The 22,182-nt window shown below is 58.7% G+C and overlaps 1 long non-coding RNA gene across 1 annotated transcript in view; it reads left to right on the top strand.

Moving 5' to 3' along the window:
• The first annotated feature begins 321 nt into the window (after window positions 1-321).
• Window positions 322-22,182, top strand: part of LOC101684034 — a 29,100-nt gene continuing 7,239 nt past the window's right edge. The window contains exons 1-3 of the long non-coding RNA XR_201096.3: window positions 322-573; window positions 2,744-2,956; window positions 21,668-21,815. This is a non-coding gene — a long non-coding RNA (uncharacterized LOC101684034). The remainder of the gene's footprint in view (window positions 574-2,743; window positions 2,957-21,667; window positions 21,816-22,182) is intronic.

Genomic DNA, 22,182 nt, shown 5'->3' on the forward strand with positions numbered 1-22,182 from the left:
TGAACTCATCCCCGTAAAACCCCGAATGATGAAGTAGGGGGGAAAGTCCTGTCCCTTCCAGCCACTTTCCAGGGTGACCTGGGTCAGTGATATGGTTGGCACCCATGGAAGTCTGAGTGCACGTGAGCAAAGATGCTCACACGTGTGCATGCACACAGCTACACACACACGTGTGCACACATGCACGCGAATTCACGCTCACACACAGCCACACATGTGTGCGCACATAACCACTCACACACATGCACGCACACACAGCCACACACACCAGTTTTGTTAAGTGCATTTCTGGTGCTGTGTTGTCCCGCAGCCTGCCCAATCCACTCTAAGTACCCGTGGCGATCACTCCCGAGGACACAGAGCCCTCACGCCGCCTGCTGTCTGCCGCTGGCGCACACCTGTGCCTCCAGGGGTCCCTCTGCCTGCTGCTTCCTGGGCTCCCGGCATCGACAGACACGGGCACTCACGCTCATGGAGATTCTGCATGGCCCGCTCCGAGGGGCTGCACCGGACACCTCCCTGCAGGGACAGAGGCCGCTGGGCGTCAGGGAGGTCTCCGTGCTCTTCCGTCCGGTGAGTTTTGATTTGGGCACCCTTGGTTGCGAACGAGGTGGGCCATGTCTTACCGCTTATTGGTGGCCCCGTTTCCTATCCTAGGAATGGCCTCTCCTTGCCCTTTGAGGGAAGCATGACTTACACTTTGAAAAAAATGTTCCCCTCGGCTCCCCCGGCCCTGCCCTCCCTGAGGCTGAATGAGTCCTTGTTGGCTGAGGGCTGGGCGTGTGTTGAAAGGGCTTTGGACCAAGCCACGGCTGGGAAGAAAGTAGGGAGCCACCTGCCCCGGGGACACTGAGTCACAGGCAGTAGAGGGAGGAGGCGAAGGGCTGGTCCCAACCCAGAGGAGCCTGGCTTGCTTATGGCCCCAGGTGCGCTGCTCAGCTGGGCCTCAGTTTCCCCATCCTCCTGGGCAGGTTGTCTGTCATGCAGGGATCCAAGCAGGCCCTCCTGTGTGGCCTTGGGATGTCACGGCCTTTGGGAGGCTCCCCCAGGGCCTGTGAAGCCCCTCACTTGCCCCCCAGCCAGTTCCCACCCCTGAGATAGCAGCAGGGCGCCGTTCCTGCTGTGGAGGGACTCACACTCACCGCCCCTCCCTCCCCCCTCCACCTACCCCAGCTTGGGTCGCTGTGAGGAAAGACCTTGCTTTCCACCATGTCAGGAGGCAGTCTTCGGTGTGTGGTCTCCAGACGCGAGTGGATGGGTTCTGCTCGCCTGGGCATTGAGTACTTGGAGAAGAACTGCATTCTAGAGAAGCGTGTTCACCCACTGACCCGCCCACCCTCACCTCTCCCTCTGTTTCCTCCTGGCTCCAACCCAGAGCCCACGCCAATGGTGCAGAGGCCACCCGGGCCTCCATGCCTCTGGCCTGTGTGCCTGGCCCTGGGGCTTGGACGGGATGTCTATCTCCCACTGCTCAGGCCTGGTGCTCATGGGAACTTGGAGCCCTGAGGCTGTGCTGGAGGGAGGTGGGGGGCCTGAGGCTGCTCGGGTGGAGCCCCTTCTCCCAGGACCACACGGAGGACATCCCACCCCAAGGCGGGCGGGGTGGATCTCCAGGAGCCTGTGGGGTTTGGCTGGCCAGAGAGTTTACATCAGACTTGTTGGCAGCTGGCAATTGTATTCTGGAATAATTGGAAATTGGTCTTCCCTCTGCGCCCACACACCTTTATGGTTGTGGACGCTCAGAGCCTCGGTCCCCCCACGGAGTTTCCCTCTCCAGATGTTGTGGACACTGGCTCTTTGCAGGATGGTGTACTTGGGGCTCCAGGAGCCATGTGCCTGGGCAGCCAGGCTGGTACGGGGGGCTCCCAGGCAGAGAAGGGAGAGTCCCCCCAGGCCCCCGAGATTAGCTGGCTGGCTTCCTGAGTCCTGTATCCCTCCGTCAGACCCCCTGGACCAAAGCTCAGTCTGCAGGTGACAGAGACCAGGGATGGTTGCCGCCGGCAGCACCTCAGGGCCTGGCTCTGCCCGCATCTCACCGTGTAACCTTGTGGAGTAGCTGTGACAGCTTTCCCAGAGGTGAGCCACAAGCCACTGCAAGCCACCGCAAGCCACCAGGAGCCCTTCAAGCCTCCATTAATGAGAGTTAAGTGACATTAAACACTCTGTCCCCAGCGTGGCTCGTGGTCCCGTCCTAGGCAGTGCAGATGCAGAGTGCGTCCATCCTGGCAACAGAGTCTAGGGGACAGGCAAGCAGAGGGCACAGAGGCTCAGGAAGGTGACAGCCTAGAGTCTGTCGCCAGGCCTGGGCAAGTCCTGGTGGGCCCCAGCTTCCTGACGGCACGCGGCTCTACTCTTCCAGCCTCACTCAGCTCTGGTGGGGGCATCTTCTGGCCCTGCCTCCTCCATGTGCTCCCCATGCCTGCTCTTCCCTCATGGGACACAGATGCCCACAAAGATGCCCATCTGGGGGAGAGGAGGCCCCGGGTCTTGCAGACATCACCTGTGAGGCCTCAGGGAGGGACCCAGGAGAATCCTCCTTTCCCAGAGGAGAAGCAGGAAAGCTGGACCGCAGACCACACTGACCCTTCCTGGCTCAGAGGGTGGAACTCGGCCCAGTTCGTAGGGGTTCAGGGGTCGGGGGGCTTCTCTCTGCAGTATGGCCCCACATGGTGGGCACAGGGCTGGGAGCAGGGGCTCCTGGCTCAAAAAGAGAGAGCCGGGCCAAATGGATTCTGTCCTTCAGGAGTCTGGAGAAGAAAATATGGAAGGAATGTGCCATAAGCAGAAGGAATGAAAGCGGAACAGTCGTGAAGCATGAAGCTCCAAGGAGAGGTTGAGGCCAGCTGTGAGCCAGGCAGACCGACGTGACAGGGAGTCGCAGGGAGGAACACGCGGTTCTCAAAGCATGGAACGGAGGCCCTGGGGGTTCCCTGAGGCTCTTGCTGGCGTCTGGGAGGTAAGGCGACAATGATGGTGGTGTCCATCCTGTCCCGCCCCGTCACGGGTTCGAGGCTCTCCCGGGGTCCCAAGGCCGGACTGAGAATGGCTGTGGATGACCTCGTGGACAGAGGGCAGCCCCACCGGCCACATGGATTCTCGGGGCGCTGCGGGGAGGGGAGGGAAAGCAGGTGTCTTTTCCTGTGGGGCCCCTGCCCCGTCCCACGTGTCAACTAACCCGTGCAGGCACTGCAGTCTGGTTCCCAGGGGACGGAACGGGGAGAAGGGGTGTGCTGGTGGGCAGTCAGGCTGGCAGAGTCTCCCTACTAGGCCGGGAGGAGAGGAGAGGTTCTGGCTCACAAGACCCGGTGGGCTAGCAGCCCTGACTGGCATGACCCTGAGGGGAAGAGCAGAAGGGGACATGCCTGGCCTGGCCCTGCACTTCTGCCTCTGGCCTTTCTTGGAAGTTTTGTGCTCCAGGCTTCTCTGGGAGCTCTAGCAATAGTGGACAGCCTTTCCAAGAAGTTGAGAGCCAGGGAAATGCTGGTGTTTGCCGTGTGGGGGCCCAGCCTGCGCTCAGAAAGAGCTGCTGAGATAGTGGTCCCCAACTCCTGGCCACCGGCGGGACACAGGGCCCCCCACAGTGAGGACGACGGGAACCACAGCCCTGGGTGTGGTCCCGAGGGTGCTTGTGTACTGCCCCATGTTGGCACAGCTGTCCTCATCATGGAGGATGCCTGGCCCTCAGGAGGGAGCCCTCTAGCTTTGGCCTATGGCCTTTGACAGTGAGCAGTTGGACGGAAGTGGCCAGGAGCTGCCCGGCATGGCTGGCAGAGCCATGGGTGGCCTGGAGGGTTCACCTTCCCTGGGCAAGGATGCCCCTTTGATCCCGGGCTCAGACCCCTAAGCCCGTCGTGGGGAGATGGTGATGCTGGCCGCTCTCCTGGGGGCACCTGCAGAAGGGGAATGGAGAGCCCTGGGCCTGAGCTTCTGGAGTGTCCAGAGGGCAGGCAGCTCCCCGCCACTCCTGGGCCACGTGCCTGGCGGACGGCTCTCCCTCTCGCTGCTGGCTGCCCCTGCAGGCCTGGACCCGAGCAACAGAAAGGTCTGGGATTCCAGGCAGATGGAGCCAAGGGTTCCCTGGACAAACTGGAGTTGCTTCTGGCCAACTGGAATGGGAGTCCAGCAAAACATCCTGTCCTCCCAGCCACCTTGGCCGGACTGCCCTAGGCCTCCTCGGAGTGAGGCTGCGGCGGGAGGTGCCAGCAAGACCTCCCCTGCCAAGAGCAAGAGTGGCCAAGCGGGCAGAGAGGGCACTTGGGTGTGGGGTTGAGGAGCCAGATGGGGCTGACAGCCGAGATCACAGCAGGGTCATATCAAAGTCACACGAGGTTAGGGTGAGGAGTCCCTGTTCGCTCATCTCTGAGACGGGCATAACAATCCGGCTCAGGGAAATTATCATGAGCAACTCTACCCGTGACACGCTACTGCAAGTAACGTGTTCTAGAAAAATAACTATGCTCTCAAAAAAATAGGAAGAAGAATAGCATTGTTTTACATCTTTGCAAATGTCCTTAACATTTGGGCTTAAAATAAAGTCAGTGGGAGGAGGAAAGGCGGCTGAGCCCTGGGAGACGACGGGCTCCCCTCCAGGGGCAGGGATGCTCGGGTCCCCTGCGGGACCCAACTGTGCGTCCCCAGCTCCCAGCTCGGGAGCTCATCCAACGGGTTGGTGGGCTTAGAGTCTGACCTGACATTTGCATCGTGTCTGCACGGTGCCTCTCTCTCCGGTGGAAACACACACCAAGCACCAACTGGAATTTTATGGGGCGGGATCTGGCTTAGTGGAGAGCCCTTGGCTTCCGCCATGCCAGGAGCCGAGGCTAAAGGTGCTGATTTGCCTGAGCGGGGACTAACCCCTTCTCTGTGTGGCCCCGGCATGGAGTCTGTCCAACAGGGAGCTGGCGTGGGGTGCAGAAGCCAGGAGGTAGGGAGCCTGGCGGCCGTGGCTCTCAGACAGCTTGTTGGGGCCCAGCATTGGGCTTACCTCACCAGGGGGCAACGCTGCGGGGACAAGGCCCTGCCTGTTCTTCCCCAGCAGCTCCCACCTGGGGGCCTGCTCTGGGTCCCACATGAGCTCCAGGGATCCCCCCACACCTGTGCTTCAAGACGGCTGGCTCTTTGCTGGTGCAGCTCACACAATCCACAGCCAGAAGTCAGGACCGTGTGTCCCAGGGCCGCACTCCCACTAAGGTGCTTGGGGAGGGCCTGCCCGCCTTGGCTTGTGGCCACAGCACTCCGGGCCCAATGTGGCCTTCCCCCCTGGGTACCTGTCCTTGTCCAGATTTCCCCTTTTTATAAGGATACCAGTCATCCTGGGTTAAGTCCCAATGACCTCATTGAACCTGATGACCTCTGTCGAGACACTGTCCCCAGATAAGGTCCCAGTCTGCAGATGCCAGCAGCTGGTGGGTGATCTCTTAGGACTCCCAAACCCCTTCCCAGCTCTTCCCTCCTCTCCCACTGCAACGGCTCACAGTCCTCGTCCTGTCATGGAGTCCCCGTCTGTGCTGGCAAAGGGCACAGCTCCTGGCATATCCTTGGTGCTAAGCCAGGGCTGGTCAGCATCAGCGGGAGGAGGCAGAGAGCTTTGCGGGACACCTTTATATGCCCAAGAAAAGGAAGAGAGTGTGTGGGGCTCGTGAGCATCCCAAGACTGGTCTCAGGTGAAGCAGAGCGGCAGCTGGCCTGGGAGGGGCCCAGCCCTGGGAGGCTGCAGATTCTTGGGTCTGGGGGGGCTTCCCGAGGCAATGCTGATGTGGGTGGGCTAGGTTAGAAAGAGCCCCTGCAGCCTGGCCTCAAGTCTCCCTGGTGTGGCTGGGGGCCTCCTGGCCAGCTCCTGTCTTCCCTGACTGTCCCTGCTTTACACTGCTTCCCCAAGGACCAGACCCCATGCTCACTCAGGGAATGTCTGTCCCGCATTCTGGCGGCAGTTCTGGGGAGAGCAGGTGACAGAGGCATGGAGGTATCCTGGGGGCCTGGACCCTCTCCTGTGTGTCTCTTTTGTCCCCATTCTCAGCCTCTGCTCCCTTGCTCCCTGCAAGGTGCTGGGGGGATGGGGAGGTGGCTCAGGGCCAGGCGGAGAGATGGCGTCTGGGGACCCCACCTGAGGAGACAGTCTCGTGTGTGGGCCCTCCCTGGGGAACTGGTGGGCTATGGTGGCTCTGCCATGGGGTCTCTGTGGCCTCTCATTTCCCATGATTCCCCTCAGGCCTGGCTCTTCCTGGCACTATGGGGATTTGGACAGAGCCCATCAGTGGGAACGCTCCATCCCACAGTCAACAAATGTGAGCAGAAATAACCCCAGGTTTCCTGGGCCCAAAGGAGGGGGCTGGTACCCAGATGATTGCCCTAACCCTAACCCAGGTGTTCCCGACCCCCCAGCACTCAGGCAGGAGTGAAGGGGAGGCACCTGGTGTTGGGGCGGGCCAGACAGGAAGGAGGCTTCGCCGGTGGTTTCTAGCGCTTTCCATCTGCGTCCTGGTAGCTGTAAGGGGACACCACAGTCTGCAGCCTGTCTCCTGGTTCCAGAGGCTGGAGGTCGGAGACCATGGGCGCAGGCAGGGCCCATGTCCTGTGAGGCCTCACATCCAGAGGACAGCAGACCTTCGTTTGTCCTCACTGGCCACAAGCAGAGAGGGCGTAAGCTCTCGGGTCTCCTCTATAGGCACGGATCCGGTCACGAGGCTCCCCTGTCCTGACCTCGATGGCTGGGCATCTGCAGCCCAAGCACAGAGCAGAGTCCCAGGCACCCAGCAGGGTCTGCTGTGCTGAAGGTCCTGGGGGCCAGGCTGTGTGCACATGTACCCTCCTCGGAGCCTGTGAAGTCTCTCCCCTGGGGCTATTTCCTCCGCTGCTACCTGCATCTCTATCCCTGGTGCAGGTTGGCTCCCGGGCCCTCCCCCCAACCCCCACCCTCCACAGCTGTGGAGCTAGCCTCAAGGCACCCCTGGGGTTCCCCTCCATGCTGCTACTGCAGCCTGAGGGCTGGTGGGTGCGGCCTCGGGATTCACTGTCTACAGACCGACAGACGGTCCTTTCCCCATGAGGCAGCTGTAGCCTCGTTGGAGGCCTGTTGCCCAGTGATCTGCACTGGCGGGCTCTGTGTGTGCCTGCCCCCCTGCACAGACCCGTCCCGGGGGGCTCCAGGACCTCCAGCACCCGCCCCTGGCACGGACCCATCTGTGGGGGCTCCAAGACTACCAGCACCCAGCCCCCTTCCCAGACCTGTCCCAGGGGGCCTCTGGGACCCCCAGCACCCAGCCCCCTGCACAGACCCATCTGGGGAGGCTCCAGGACCCCCAGCACCCAGCCTCCCACACCAGACACTGCCCTTGCTCTGTCTGAATCTGCCCTCACCTCCATCTCTCTGCAGCCACCAGGGTCCAGTGACTTGTCATCCAGTGCCCCAGCCCCAGCTCCCCAGCCCAGGTGCCTCCCTTTCCTTCTCTCTACATGTCATGATCCCACAGCCATGAGTTCCTGGGGCCACAGCTACAGGCAGGAATCCCATCTCTGTGGAGAATAATCTTACGAACAACACCCAAAGCAGAGTCCATAAAAGAAAAAAAAATCATTAAACTGACTTGATAGAAATTAAAAACTCTGACTTTGTGAAAGATGCTGACAAGGGAATGAATGACAAACTGCAGACTGGAAGGAGATGTTTGCCAACAGCTGTCTGACAAAGCACTTGTTCTAGTATATATAAAGAGCACTCAGAACTCAACAACAGGAAACAACCAGCTGGAAAAGGGGGCAGGACTTGAACAGACACCTCATGGGCGGGAGGCTGGCAAACAAGCACATGTGAACCGTAGTATTGTAGCCGTAGGAAATGCAAATTAAAATCACGATGGGATCCCAGGAACAGCCATCAGAATGCCCAAGATGTGAAAGTACCAACTGTATCAGGTGCCCATGGCTGAGTCTCTCACGAGGCTGGTGGGGCCGAACCAGGGGCCAGCCGCCCCGGAAGACACAGCGGCCATGCCAGCTCCTCCATGACCCTCCCAGGAAAACACTGCTCCCCCTCCAGACGAGCACCTTGAAGATCCCAGACCAGGGTCAGTCACGTGTGAACTCCCTCCCCTGCTCTATCTGATGCCAAAGAGGACATCGCAGACCTTTCAAAAACAGCGTCTGTGGCCACACCGGCTCTGTCTGTCTGTGGGGGGGTTGGTGCGGCGGGAGCTGGGGGGTCGGGTCCGCCAGCCGCAGGGCCAGGGCCGGTGGGGCCAGGCAGACCCTTCCCGCCTCTCCTGGCTGAGGTGCCTGCAAGGGTCAGGACGCTGGTGAGGAGCAGCTGCGCTAATCCCAGATAATTACCCACTGGGGACGTTTGGTGACAGGCGGCTTCTCCCTTCCTTCACGCTCAGCTTGTCAGGACAATCGTGAAAGCACCTTGGTGGGGCGCGCGGCCCTGGGAAAGCAGGGTCTGAGCTGTGGGAAACCCGATCAGGCTGGTGGTGGGATTAGCTGGGGGGCTGGGGGCCCCTTCTGCAGGTGAGTGCGCCCGTCCCTGCGGAGCCAGGACCACCCCCCATGCTGGGCCCCCTTTGAGCCTGGATTAGTGGTCGCTGCCCCCTGTCCCCCCAACGCGAGGGCAAGTGCTCAGGTGGAGAGACGGCTTCGGGGGCCAGGAGAGGACCTGGGCAGGAAGTCCTGCGGTGACACGGGGAGGGATGTGGAGCCCCAGGGAAGGGGGCTGCTCCCCTCCCTCAGCCCTGTCCCCACGTGGGCTTCCCATGGTTCCCGCTCACCTGCACGCTGCCCTTCAGCCCCGCCAGGCCCTGGACCAGCCCTGACTCCCTCTCTACCTGCCCCCACCCCGCTCTGATCCAGCTCTTCCCCTTCCTCACAGAGCCTCTCTCTTGGCCCCCGCCACAATCCCTTCTTCTGGGGCTAGCCAGAAGGGGACCCCCATCCCGAGGGGCTGACCCACCACCCCCTCACCCTGTTTCATGTTGAGAAACAGTTGCCGCTGGTTCCTGCGATCTTGGTAGCCTGTGGGCTGTACTGTGTGCGAGTTAGCATGTCTACCTGTCTGTCTGTCATCTGTCTGTCTGTCAACCCATCTATCCGTCTATCATCTATCCATCTGTCTGTCTATTTGTCTCTATCATCTATCATCTGTCTCTTTATCCATCTATCTGGTATTATCTATCTATCATCTGTCTGTCTGTCTATCTATCTATCTATCTATCATCTGTTGATCATCTATCGATCATCTATCTGTCTGTCCATCTATCAGTCATCTATCTATCTATCTATCTATCTATCATCTATCCGTCTGTCTATCATCTGTCTATCCTTCTATCCGGTATCATCTATCTACCTATCATTTCTCTGTCTCCATCTCTCTGCTGCCCACCTGCCCGTCACCCCCCACAGGGGACCCCAGTGAGGCAGGAACTTGTCTGCCTGTTCTTCACTACGCCCCCTGCCCCTGGGAGAGCGTGGGGTACAGAATAATCACTGGGTGAATATTTATTGGACGGGTGCCTGGGTAGTGGGTGGGTAGACACATGGATGGATGGACAGACGGATGAGGGGCTGTGCGTTTGCCAGCTTTCCCGAGACTCTAGGCAGCAGGGCTAAGATACGGCACGAGGGAGGGACTCACTCTGGCTGTGGCTGTGAGGACCATGGATGTCTAATCCCATGCTTAAGCCCGTTGGGACCCATTGCAGGAGATTCGAGTTTCAGGATGAGGAAGAAGGAACTCTCATTTACTTTACTTTTCTTTTCTTTTTTAAATTTAACTGTGGCAAAAAACAAACAAACAAACAAACAAAAAACGAAACACCCACATGTCATGAATGTACCATCTTAATCATTTTTAAGTTCGTAGTGTAGTGTTATCTATAGGCACACAGTGGTGGAACAGGTCTCCAGAACGTTCCATCCCCCCACGGAGACCCTGTCCCTGTGATGCATGGACCCCTGTCTGCTCCCCAGTCCCACCCCCACTGTCTGCTGTCTGTGTCGTTGAGGCTGATAACTCCGGGTCATGTGTGTGGGGTCCCCGTGCGTGTCCTGTGTCTGGGTGGTGTCCTCAGGGCTTGTCCCCGTGGGGGCAGGGGTCGTTCTTTCCTTTCTGAGGCGGAGTGATGCCCCACTGTGTCTGTACACCACGTTTTGCTTTTCCACTCACCCGCTGACGGCCCATGGGCTGCCTCTACCTCTCGTTGTGCACCGAGCTGCTTTCAACATGAGCCTGGAAATAACCTCTTTGAGACCCAGCTGTCACTTCCTTCGGGTGTAAACCCAGAGTGGGACCACGGGGTCGGAGCATAGGGCGTTCTCTTGTTCATTTTTGCCCAAAGTCACACTGTCTTCGGCAGGGACCGCCCTGTGTCGTGGCCCCGCCGATAGGGTGCAGGCTCCCACCTTCGCCACGTTTCTGCCGACATGTGTTATTTCCGTATTTTGGAACACAGCAATCCCAACCTCACTGTGGTTCTGATTTTAATTTCTCTAATGCTCGGTGGTGCTGAGCGTCTTTCCACAGGCTTGGAGGAATGTCTGTCCAAGTCCTTCGTCTCCTTCACAATCGGGTATCGGTGTTCGGTGTTGTTGAGTTGTGGTTCTTGACGTATTCTGGACGCAGACCCCTCCTCAGGGGAGTGATTTGCAAGGGTTTTCTCCTGTGCTGTGTGTTACTGTCTCATTCCGAGGATTGCCTCCCTTCCCTTGCAGGCTTTTACAACTTCGATGGGGTCCCCTTTGTCTGCTTTGTTTTCGTGGCCTGTACTCACAGCGTAAGAAACTCTCTCTCTCTATCTGATTTCAGCGAGGCTGGCTGAGGATCCTGGCTGTTTTTCCCCTTCTTCTGGGAGGGAGCTCGTTAATAATCAGACACTTAATTCGTTGGCACATTAGATGTTTCCAAAATACCTTTCTTTCTTTTCTCTTTTTTGATCTTTGGAGAACGTTGATATTCAAAGCAGGCGTTTGCTGCCCGCTGTGTCTGAAGACCTGTTTGGGGGAACATCTTGGCCTTTCCAGAGAGGGGAGGTCTGAGGCATCTGGGTGGTTCTTCCTGGGGGAGACGGGTAAGACCCCATCCTTGGAAGCCCCCACCCCGCCCTGCAGCTGTTGGGTGACTAACAGGTCTGGAGGTGCAGGGAGTGCAAGGAGGGGAGGCTTGGAGCCCAAGGGTGGGCCTGCCCCCATCTTCCTGCCCTCCCTCAGGAGCTGCAGACCTGCAGCCTTTCAAAACACCGGCTGGTCGTCCGCCCCTCTCCTCTTCTGCTGTGTTCCTGAAACTCACACAGCTGGTTCTTGCCCCATCTTGGGTCCTGGCACTTCCCAGACCCTGAGCAAGGAGTACCCCGGGGCCTCGAAGAGTTCCGGGCTCTGGCTTTGTAGAGTGACAGGCACAGACAGGGAGACAGAGGCTCCGAGTGGGGCAGGCACGGTCCCAAAGGGGTGTGACCCTCTGCATGGGGGAGGCGGGGGCGTTTGGACAGATGCTGACAAGCGTGAAGAGAGGGGAACATGCCAGCAGGTCTCTGAGCTCCTGCTCCGTCTTGGACGTCCATTTTCCAAAAGATGCTGTAGGGGACGAGAAGCGAGTTACAGCCCAGGACAAAATCTCAGCAAACCACGTGTATCCAGAATGCATTAAGACTTCTCAAAGCTTGATAATAAAAATACAAACAACCCACAGGTAAGAAAAGAAGGTGTATAAAAATAAGACGTATGGGTGGCAGATAAGCACCTGGAAACAGGCTCAACGTCACTGGCCGTTTGGGAAATAACAAGGAAGAACGGCTAAAATTAAAAAGACCGATCATACCGAGTGTTGGCGAAGATGTGGGGCAGCCGCATCCCTAGTACTCAGTACTGAGTACTCAGCTGGTACTCGGCTAGTACTCAGCTAGTACTCAGCAATGTGGGTGGGAGCCACCCCAGGGGAGAATCTCAAAGTATTATTTTGTTGAGCGAAAGAGGTCAGACGGAAGGATTTCCAAGGATGTGGTTGTGTCTGGTACCACCAGGAAGTGCAGACTGTCGGGGAGGGGCCAGTGTGGGGATGCGTCTAGAGGTGTGTATGTACAAATGACGTACTCACACAACCTGCGGCCCTTTCCTGTTTTATACCTTGAATATGCTCGGTTTGTTGTATGGCCCTGTAACTCCACAGAGTTGTCTTTAAATGAGCAGTGACCAGGAGAGTTTCTGGGACGGGGTCCACTTGGACTGCTTCATCCTCCTTGAGCGGACGTGTGGCCCTGAGCAGAGGTGCACCCCCCCCCCCAGCCTTGATTTTCTCCCACCACATGGACAGTGTGCTCTGTGACCTGAAGCGACATGGCTGGGGTTGGGGGGGCTCTGCCAGCCCAGTTGTCTGTCCCCCGTGTGTGTGTGTGCAGGCGCCGTGGCTCGGGGTGACTGTAGGGGGTTCAGCCCCTTGGTCCCACTAGGGGCTCCGTGTGCAAACCCTGGCTTCATAGTGGGGACCGATCACCCTTGCCTTCCTGCCCACATGGTCTGCCCCATCACCTTTGCCCCCTCAGAGAGAAGCTGGGGTGCTGGGGGCTCACGGACGCCAAGCCAAGGGGGTCCGGGTACAGAACACGCTGTGGGAAGGGGAACCAGTGCCCTGAGGTGCACAGGTGGCAAGGCAGGGACCTGTCGTCACTCCAGCACATCCTTCCTGGGGGTTCAGCGCCCCTGCAGGTGCACGGCCACCCCCTCCACCTGGCCCTGGGAGGTGAGTCAGAGCTGGGAAGAGCTGCCAGCACAGGCAGAGAGGCCTGGGACCCTGCGGGCACATCCCAGAGGGACGCTGAGCTCAGGGTGGACCGCACGACTCACAGGTGTCTCGGCCTCCACCTGGGCCCCTGGTGGGGATGTGCCATCTCTCTCTCTCTCACACACACACACACACTCATACACACACACATGCCCATAGTCCACAGTAAGGAGTGCACACCTGGGCTTCCTGACAAAGTACCTATCCTTGCTTGGGGCAGCCTGTCCTGGCTCTACGGTGGGCCCCAAGCTGCTCCCGTGGCCTGCTGCCTCTGGCACCTGGAGCCAGGCCCCGGGGTGGCTGGGGGGCTCCCTGCACTGGGCTGGGTGTGGCTTTACACTGGAGACTGTGGCCTCCTGATGGACCAGATCTCGCCTGCTCTCCAGGAGTGGGGGTTGCACAGAGCCTGGCTCTGGTCCGCGTCCCCTCTGCTCCCAGCCCTCCACGCCCAGGCTGGACCCTCCCCCCCAACTCTGAGCAGACTCCTCATGCCCAAGGCAGGCTCTCCCTCACGCACCACCCTTGCTCCACGTCTTTCAGTGACCCTCAGTGTGCACACATGAAACACACCTTCTGAGCTGACACTGGGGGCCTTACCTGATCTGGCCCCAAACAGACTGCCCACCGCTGCCCACAGCCCCCTTGAGCTCCAGGTTCAGAGTGCCAGCCGTTTTCTCTCACCAGTGTACTTGGTCTCCTCGGGGGTCCCCTCCTCCAGGAAGCCCATCCTGGCTCTCCCACTGGCTCCTCCAGGCCCCCAGCCTGTGGGGGTGGGCTGTTGGCCCTCTGACTTAGCGCCAGCTGCAACCGGGAGGGGAGGGCCCCGAAGCCCCCGGAGCGGTGGAGCCAGGCCTCCACACCCCTGTCCTTGGCCAGCTGGGACAGGGACTCAGACCCTGGCCTTGCCACAGGATTCTATCTTTAACTGCTGGACAGCCAATTCCTCTCTATTTTGAGAGAAAAAAATTCCACTCTGAAGTCTGGTTCAAAAAGTCCTCGCCCAGCGAAGCCAATTCCCTGGAGAATCCGCTGGGCTTTGCTGTGATCCAGATGAGGAGGGGGTCCCCCTGCAGGACTGGGGTGGCTAGACGAAGGCAAGCCGGAGATGGGGAGAGGGAGGGCAGGCAGCCGAGGGAAGGGAGAGGGAGGGAGGGGGCCCTGCTCCCTGGCCTGGCCTCCCCCCACCCCACTGACTTTTGTCATCACACCGTGGTTTTGACTGTGTTCGCACATCGTATAAATAGAACCGGGCAGCGTGCTCTCCTTGTGTCTGGTTCCCATCACCCCGTCTGGTGTTTATGAAGTTCGTCCGTGTGCCGTGTGCAGCCGCGTTCATTCATGACCCCTTCTGTGCGGGCTCTGCTCCGGCGTTCAGCACGGGTTCACCCCTTGTACAGCTCGCGGACTGGGTTGTTGGTGCGATGCCTCGAACATCTTTGTACGTGTCTCTGGATGAACACACGCGCAGGTGTGTTTCTGGGGGAGCCGAAGGCTCCGAGCGCCTTCTCCTGGCAGCCCTGGGGGGCGTGCTGGTCCTCATGGGGGTTCGGGGATGGCCGGCATGGCACACCAGGCTCCCCCTCGCTTCATGGCCTCACCAAACTCTGCTGATGTCTGTCTTTATTTTAACCCTTCTGGTGGGCCCAGAATTGCCTTATCGTCATTTCCCAGGGACTTCTAAAGGTTAATACATTTAATGTTCTTAGAGCAGTTTTAGGTTTATAGTCGAATTGAATGGAAAGTATGGGGTTCCCATCACACACGTGGGTTTCCCCCTCATTATTAGCATCTAAATTTTTTTTTAAGATTATTTATGTATTTATTTGACAGACAGAGATCACAAGTAGGCAGAGAGTCAGGCAGAGAGAGAAGAAGGGAAGCGGGTTCCCTGCTGAGCAGAGAGCCTGATGCGGGGCTTGATCCCAGGAGCCTGGGATCACGACAGCCTGAGCTGAAGGCAGAGGCTTTAACTCACGGAGCCACCCAGACACCCCTTTCATCTGATTTCTTTTTTTTTTTTTTAATTTTATTTATTTATTTGACCGAGAGAGAGGGATCACAAGTAGGCAGAGAGGCAGAGAGTGGGGAGCAGGCTCCCCACTGAGCAGACAGCCTCATGCAGAGCTCGATCCCAGGACCCTGAAATCACGACCTGAGCTGAAGGCAGAGGCTTTAACCCACGGAGCCACCCAGGCGCTCCCCCCATCTGAATTCTTGATTCTGGTCGATGGGCTGATCTTATCTCATTCTCAGGAACTGAAGTGCACAGTTCACATTCGGGGTCTCTGTATTGTCCCGTTCTGTGGGTTTTGACAAAGACACACTGTCACCCATTCACCCTTCCTTCGTCGTGCAGGCCGTGCATTGCTCGCCAGCCCCGGAGCGGCCTCCATCCCCCTGAGCCTGGTGCCTGTGCTCTTTCTGCTCTATCCACAGGCTGGCCTTGCCCCAAGAGTCCTCTCACGAATGCCAACCAGACCACGTCATACCCCACATCCGGTAACATTCACCTGGTGCCCTGTATTAGGGCTGGGGCTCCACCAAGGTCATAGGACAGCCAAGAAGATTCAGTCCCTCCTCTCAAGAGACTGAAAAGCCAGTGGGAAAAGCGGCCATCAGACTAGCAGGCAGGCAGATGCACAAAGCCGCCATGGGCTGTGCTGGGTGTGGAGATCAAGGCCAGTGTGGAGAAGGAGGTGGCAGGTGGCAAGGGCACGAGCCTCCAGGCAGAGAAGGACAAGTGCAAAGGCCCTGAGGCGGACTGGACCTCAAGGTGTTCATGGAGGCCCGAGACTCAGCAGTTCAGAAGCCCAGGCTTCAGAGAGGTGAGCGCAGGCCTCGGTCCCAAGCAGGAGGCTGTGCCGTGGAAAAAGGCAGACGTGTCCCTCCAGCACCACAGCTGCGTAACAAACATCCCCAGACCAGTGGCTTGGAGAGGCCTCCAGGCCAGTGATGCTGTGGCCCGTTCAGAGCAGCTCCCTGGCCTGGGATCCAGCAGCAAGACCCCCTCCCTGGTGGGTGACTTCTTGTCTGTCACATCTCATACTGGCTGGGCAGTGGACCCCGGCCTTCCTGGGTGGGGAAGCGGGCAGGCATAGCTGTCCTTTTCTGGGTGCCCTGGATCCAGAGTCCCCGTCCTGCAACTAAAGGACTTTGAGAGAAGGGAGGCCCCAGCAAGAAGTCTCTCCATTTCCAACACCCTCCTAACCCTTCCCGGGCTCCATCTGCATCTTGCCCGGGATGTGGGCTGTGAGCAGGGGGGCCTGCTCTGGAGGGAGGCTGGGGTCTCCTGCGAGGACAAGGTAGACACGCTGGCTCTCAGGCGCCGGGGGAGGGTCTCTGGATAGTCTGGCTGCAGCAATCCCTCTGCCTCTAGGAACCAGGCGCCTGCTCTGTGCTGAGCTCTGAGCTGAGACCTGCCACCCCTGTGATTCCTGGCCCTGATGACCTGGTCTCAGGAGAGCTCCACTCAGAGTGGCCCAGCCCGGAGTCAACTGTTACCCAAACAACCACCTTCCCCGTGTGGTTGCAGTAGCCCCCCACCCCCAACACGTTTTCTCCCCTGGCCAGGCCTCCTGCACCAGGCAGGGCTCCTTCCCCCTCTGTCTCTCCTGGCCCTTTATCCTGCAGATCCATTGGTCTCCTCCAAGAAGTCCTGCCCCTCTGACCCTTTGGGGGTTCTCTCAGCCCTGAACTGGCCCATCCCCACAAAGCCCTCTGAGCTGGAGGTGGACCCTGGACTGGCCATGAGGAAGGAAGTCAGCGTTCCAGGCCTGACTGACAGGGGGCTGGGAGCTGGGGAGCAGGGGGGCTCAATTATCATCAGTATGCGAGTTGTTCCGCACTTCCAGGGGGAACACAATTTCCCTTCCACTCACCACCTGTGGGGGCAAACCTGCCGTGTTTTGCCATTTTTACATAAGGACCAGTGCCTCGCTCTCCAGCGTGAGTCCTCGGAAGGCACGTCCCTGGGCCTGGCCTGCTCCAAAGTCAGCTGCCAGGCCATGTCAGGGACAGAGAGCCACAACGGGCCCTCTGATGTGGTGACTCTGACCTCTGTGTGTCCACAGGCAGGCCGACGCCCAGCCTGCCAGGAAACCCTGCCCATCCCTCAGCTCCCGAGCCAGGGCCTCCCCTGAATGGATCTGCTGGCCTGTCTGCCCTCTGCCCCGCCCGAGGGCACCGTGCACTGTCCCTGTCCGGAAGGAGCGCCCAGGGCAGTCTCTGCTGCTGGTTCTACAGGGAGCAGAAACTGAGTTCAGAAAAACGGGGAAAATGACCCATGTCCCGGGCTCAGGACTGGAAACCCGAGAACAGGGCAGAGCCCAGACTTGAGCCCCTCATCTGAGCTCCTACGCCCGATCCCGGCCTGGGATGCTTCCCCTTCTCGGTACAGTGGTTGGGTAAGTGCCTCCCAGTGGTACCTGCAGCATCGTCGGTCTTCGGGATCGAGGGCTGGTCTTTGGTCTGTTTCTGGGGTTTTCTTCTTGAGGAGTGACAGCTGTGGCTATCTGGGCTGATTTCCAACCCCGGGAGCCGCTGCGTATCCTGACCGGGTTGAGGAAGGGCCCCCCGTCCCTAATTTGCGAGGGGTTTTAGTACGAATGGTGGCGGCTCCTGTCTGATGCCTTTTGCGGATCAGTTGACACGATTACGTCATCTCTCTGTTCCACTTGCGGATAGATAGGGTGAGTTACATTCTCTGATTTTTAAGTATTGAGCTAGCAAGCTGGGAGTGAACCCCACCTGGTCACGGTGTGTAGTTCCTTTCACACACGGACGGGCTGGATTTGCTTGTTTTGTGGAGGATTTTTGCAACAATGTCCACAAGAGACATTGCTTTATAGTGCTTCAGGTTTTTTTGGGAGGGAGGGTTGCAATGTTTTTGTCTGGTGTTGGCATCAGGACAACACCAGCTTCATCAGGGACGTTGAGAGGTCCCTCCTCTTCCCTGTTCTGGAAAAAAAAAAAGTCGTGTAAAATCAGTGTTGCTCTTTTTAAAATGTTTGTTGGAATTCTCCAATAAAACCATCACATCTGGGAGATCTCTGCTTTGGGGGATTTTAAACTATGGATTCAGTTTCTCACGGGGTTAGGGGACTGTTTGACTTATCTCTTTGGGTTGGGTTCCAGTGGTCCGAGCTTTGGGGGGATTGGCTCTCCTTGGGTGCAGGACTCGTGAAGAGTGACTCGGTTTTCTCTTGTGCTCTCGAGGCTGCAGGACCGCGTAGCAGGCCAGGCCTTTCCCTGGGAGGGGTGGCATTCTCTGTCTCTCTCTTTCTGTGAGTCCTGCTAGAGGTTTATAGACGACACTGATTTTCTGAGAAGCGGCTTCCTTCTCACTGATGTCTCTGTTACTCTCCTGTCAGCTCGCCGACTCCCTCGTGTTCTGTTCTTGCTGTACTAAACTTCCTCTTCCAGGTTCAGGATGACGGACCTGAGGACTCACGTGCCGTAACCTCCCCTCTGAGCGCCGGGCTGTCTAGACCGTGGATGAGATGTGTTGTGCTTTTCTGATCCCATCTTTCACCACATTTGAGGAGCTTTCCATCACCCCTTGTTCGAACCCTCTTCCAGCCACACACATTCCCCAGAAACCTGGCAGGTCTTAGTCCTGGAGCCTGTGTTCCGTCTTCTTCAGCCTCCGCTCTCTTTCTTGCTCTCATAGGCTGTCTCTCTCGATTTGTCCCCAGACCCATGGACTGTGTCCTCCTTGGGTCCTCTTGGCTTCTGGGGCCATCTATTGAGTCTTTGTTTCTCTTCGGACACTTTTCGGCTCTAGAATTTCCATTTGGTCCTTTTATAGAATTTCTGCTCCTTTGCTGGAAATTTCTATGTTTTGTTGGCCGCTGGAGGCCCGGTAATTGCTTTTTTGTAGCATTCCTAAAGTGGCAACATAAAATCCTCTCTGGAAAGTTCTAGCATCTTGTCCTTCTTGGTGCTAGTGCCAGCTGCTTGTCTTCCTCACTGGGGTGTGATTTTCCACGGTACCCTTTTCATTTAGTGAAGATTTTGTTTTAGGCTGAAGCATCCTGTCCGGGGCTCCTGCGTGTTCCTGGCCCAAGCCCTGGGTGGTGGCTGCAGGGAAGTCTCGGTTTTCAAAGGCTTTGTGGTGTTTTTTGGGTTTCCTTGGTTTATCTGGTGCCTCTAGGGCGTCCCCTGGGGGTCCTCCTGAGGCCCTGCTGGGGCTCGGGGTGGGGAGCTGCTGGACCATTTTGTGAGATGGGGCTCCCCTTCCTGGAGCCACCTAGTGTTTCTTGGTGGGAGAGGCTCTGGCCTGAGGGGTCGGGGGCTCTCCAGGGTGGGAGCACAGGGCTGCGGGTCCTATGGTGCAGCCCCTTCCTTCTGGTCGGGAATCAGGAGATGCCAGGCCTTGGTCCTCACGTTCTGTGCGGAAAGCATGTAGGTGCCCCCCGCCGAGCCACCCCTCCAGTCCTGGGGCTCCTGACAGCCCCCACCCAGTGCACATTTGGAACTCTCCCCTTGTTGTCTCTGTTAGCCTCTGGGTTTGCAGCTGGGCTTTGCGAGGAGGAGCTGGAGGCCATGAGTCCCTGCCGTCTGGTTGGGGCGGGATGTCTCCTGGTGTCCCTCTTGAGCTGGGACCCTGGGGGGGTCCCTTTGCCGTGCCTTAGCATCCTCACCTGTTGGGGTCCCTGCACCTCTGGGCTGTTCTGAGGCAAGGTTCAGGGATGTTCCAGGTCTGCAAAGCATGGCAAGCCTGGGGGGCCCTGACAGGTGGTCCTGGAGCCCATCAATCTCGTGTCTCCATCCCTTGTCCTCAGATGACTTGCAAGTCCCACAGGAAGCTCCCAGAGGTAGGAGCCGTAGCACCCCCCAGCCCACATGGGGAGCCCAGGGTCATTCTGAGTGGGATGGGAAAGAGGAGAGCCCTCCTGCTGCCTGGGAGAGCCTGCCCCCCCCCCCCCCGCCCTCAGCCTGGCCTTTGTTCAGCTCAGCGAGTGCTACGAAGGGAGTGCGGGGAGGGGGGCTTGGAGGGTCTGCATGGGAGCTGGAGGTTCAAACACAGTGAGTGAGGTCAGATGCTGGGATGGGCTCTGCCTGGGGCAGCCCCATCCCTCCTGTCTGTGCTCCCCTTCCTGGGACCGACCCAGAGCACCCACCTCCCTGGGTCTGCCCGCTGGCAGGGCTGTGCAGGCTAATCCCCAGGGAGCCATGTTGCCAGTGGGCCCCGGAGATAATGGGGCCGCAGGTGAATTCCTCTTTGCCCGTCCACCGGAGAGACCAGCGGTCCAACAGGACTGACAACCACTGTTCACTGGGGAAGCTGCTTCTCACTCAGCAGCTGGCCACCTGCCTCTCCTCCTGCTCCTTGGCCTTGCTGCCCTGGGGCTGTGCCTACAGCAGAGCGTTAGCCCACGGGCTTTGCCACGAGATCTCTCTTCTGAGAAAGTCAGACTTGGACCCTCCTCCGGTCTGTCTTGGTTCTCCTAAGGGTTGAGTGTCATTGGAAACAGAGCCACTCCCCGTCCTCATTCCCACCGTGCTCCTCCAGCTTCATGTGTTGCCTCCTAAACACGGGGCCTCAGGATGGGGCATTGTTTGGAAATGCAGTTGTTGCAGATGTAGTTAAGACGAGGTCATGCTGAAGTGGGGTGTGTCCTAATTGGACTTTATAAAAGGGAGATTTGGACCTGGATGCACATGCAGGGAGATGCCGTGCAATGGAGGAGGAAGGGGTGGGGGGAGATGTGTCCGCAGCCGAGGAACTACAGGGGGTTTGGGGGCTCAGGGTGTGGCCTGGACCAGTCCCACCCTCTAGGAAGCACCTGAGGTCCACCTGGGACTTGATGTCCATCCTCCTGATGTATTTCTGTTGTCATAGCTGCCCTAGGATGCAGGACGTGACATAGCTTCTTATGTCACACAGTCTCCAGCCCCCTGCTCTCAAGACTGGCCCGGTGTCTCTGCACCCAGGGGGATGTGGGCACAGATGGGGGGGCCAGAGGTGGTGTTCTCCTGGAGAAGCATCCAAGGAGGGAGGGGCCATGAGCGAGCACCAGTGCTTGGTGCCTCAGCCAGAAACTTCCTTAGGGGCTGCCGGTGGGGGCCCAGCCTTACCCAACACCTCCCTCGGGTCCTGAGATGCTGTGACTTATGCTTGCTCGGTGCCTCCCCTCTGTGACCCACAGTATCTGACAATGCTTATCTGGGGGGGTGGTGGGCAGCTGAACCCAGGCTGCCAGCCAGCAGGGTGACCCCGTCTGCAGAGCAGGGGGGCTCCGAACGGGTCACCAGCCCAGCATCCGTGTCCTCGGCCCTCGGCTGTCGCCACAGACCCGGACAGCGTGGGCACAGGGACGAGGCTGCCTCTCCCAGAGCCCAGGGTCCCACCCTGGTCTTCAGTTTGCTCTGAACTAGAGCCCAGTCTTGGCTGGATCACGTTCCCCGACTCTAAAGACTGGGAGCCTCAAGTTCAGAGGGTGCTCGCGAAGCCCTGGGGCTGTGGCCAGTGATGCGTGCTGCTGGGCATCCCCTTCTAGGGGTGGCCCTCGTTCCCATTTCACAGATGAGGGAATGGCTCAGAGAGGCCGGCGGAGGGGCCCGAGCAGCTCCGGGCAGATGTCCTGTCAAGGCGCCCTCCTGCTCTCCTCCTGATGGCTCCTGGGTTGGGAGTCCCTACCCTGAGACCTCACCGGCAGGGATGTGGACAGAGCTGAGCAGGAAGTGTCCGCGGGATGGGTTGCCCACCCAGAGGTCCTATGCACCCCCCCCACCCCGTGCCCCTTCCTTGCCCTGGCCCAGTGTCCCTGTGCCTGTGGGAGTTGCTGTCGGACCCCCCCACCACATCACAGAGGTTGAGCGTGGGGGCTGCGTGGGACCCTGCTGTGGTCATTCTGGTATCCAAAGGGCCTTTACAATACATGACCTGATGTGTGTCTTACCCAGGTGCAGCTTCTGGAATGGAAAAGAAATGGTGTTTATTGTTCTCTGTGTTCCGGCACAGTACACACCCTTGCTCACTGGACCCCATGAGATTGTGGGGTGGGCACTGTTACCCGCCCACTTCCTAGACAAGAAAACAGGCCTGGAGAAGGTGAGTGACTTGCTCGACATCACGGAGCTAGCGAATGGGGAGCTGGGAGCCTCTGGCCCCTTGGGACGGACTGTCCCTGCTCCGCTGGACATTTCCCACAGCAGGTGCTTTCGTGACAGGAGAACAGGCTGTGAGCCTCCTTCAGCTGTGCTGTGCCCCAGCCCAGAGCCCCTCTCCTACTTCTCTGGTTGCCTCTGCTGGGACTGGAGGCCGAGACCCCCTGGCCTGGGTGCACATGGACAGAAGGCCACATGCCCACAATCCCCACCAAGCCGGGACATCACAGCAGGCCCGGCCAGTCAACTCTGAGCCTCTGGCCCCCCGTACCTGCTACGGCCTCACTCTCCTCATCCAGGGCAACCATGGC

Source organism: Mustela putorius, unplaced genomic scaffold, assembly GCF_011764305.1.
Source record: "Mustela putorius furo isolate JIRA1106 unplaced genomic scaffold, ASM1176430v1.1 tig00000139_pilon_pilon_pilon, whole genome shotgun sequence".
NCBI lineage: Eukaryota > Metazoa > Chordata > Mammalia > Carnivora > Mustelidae > Mustela > Mustela putorius.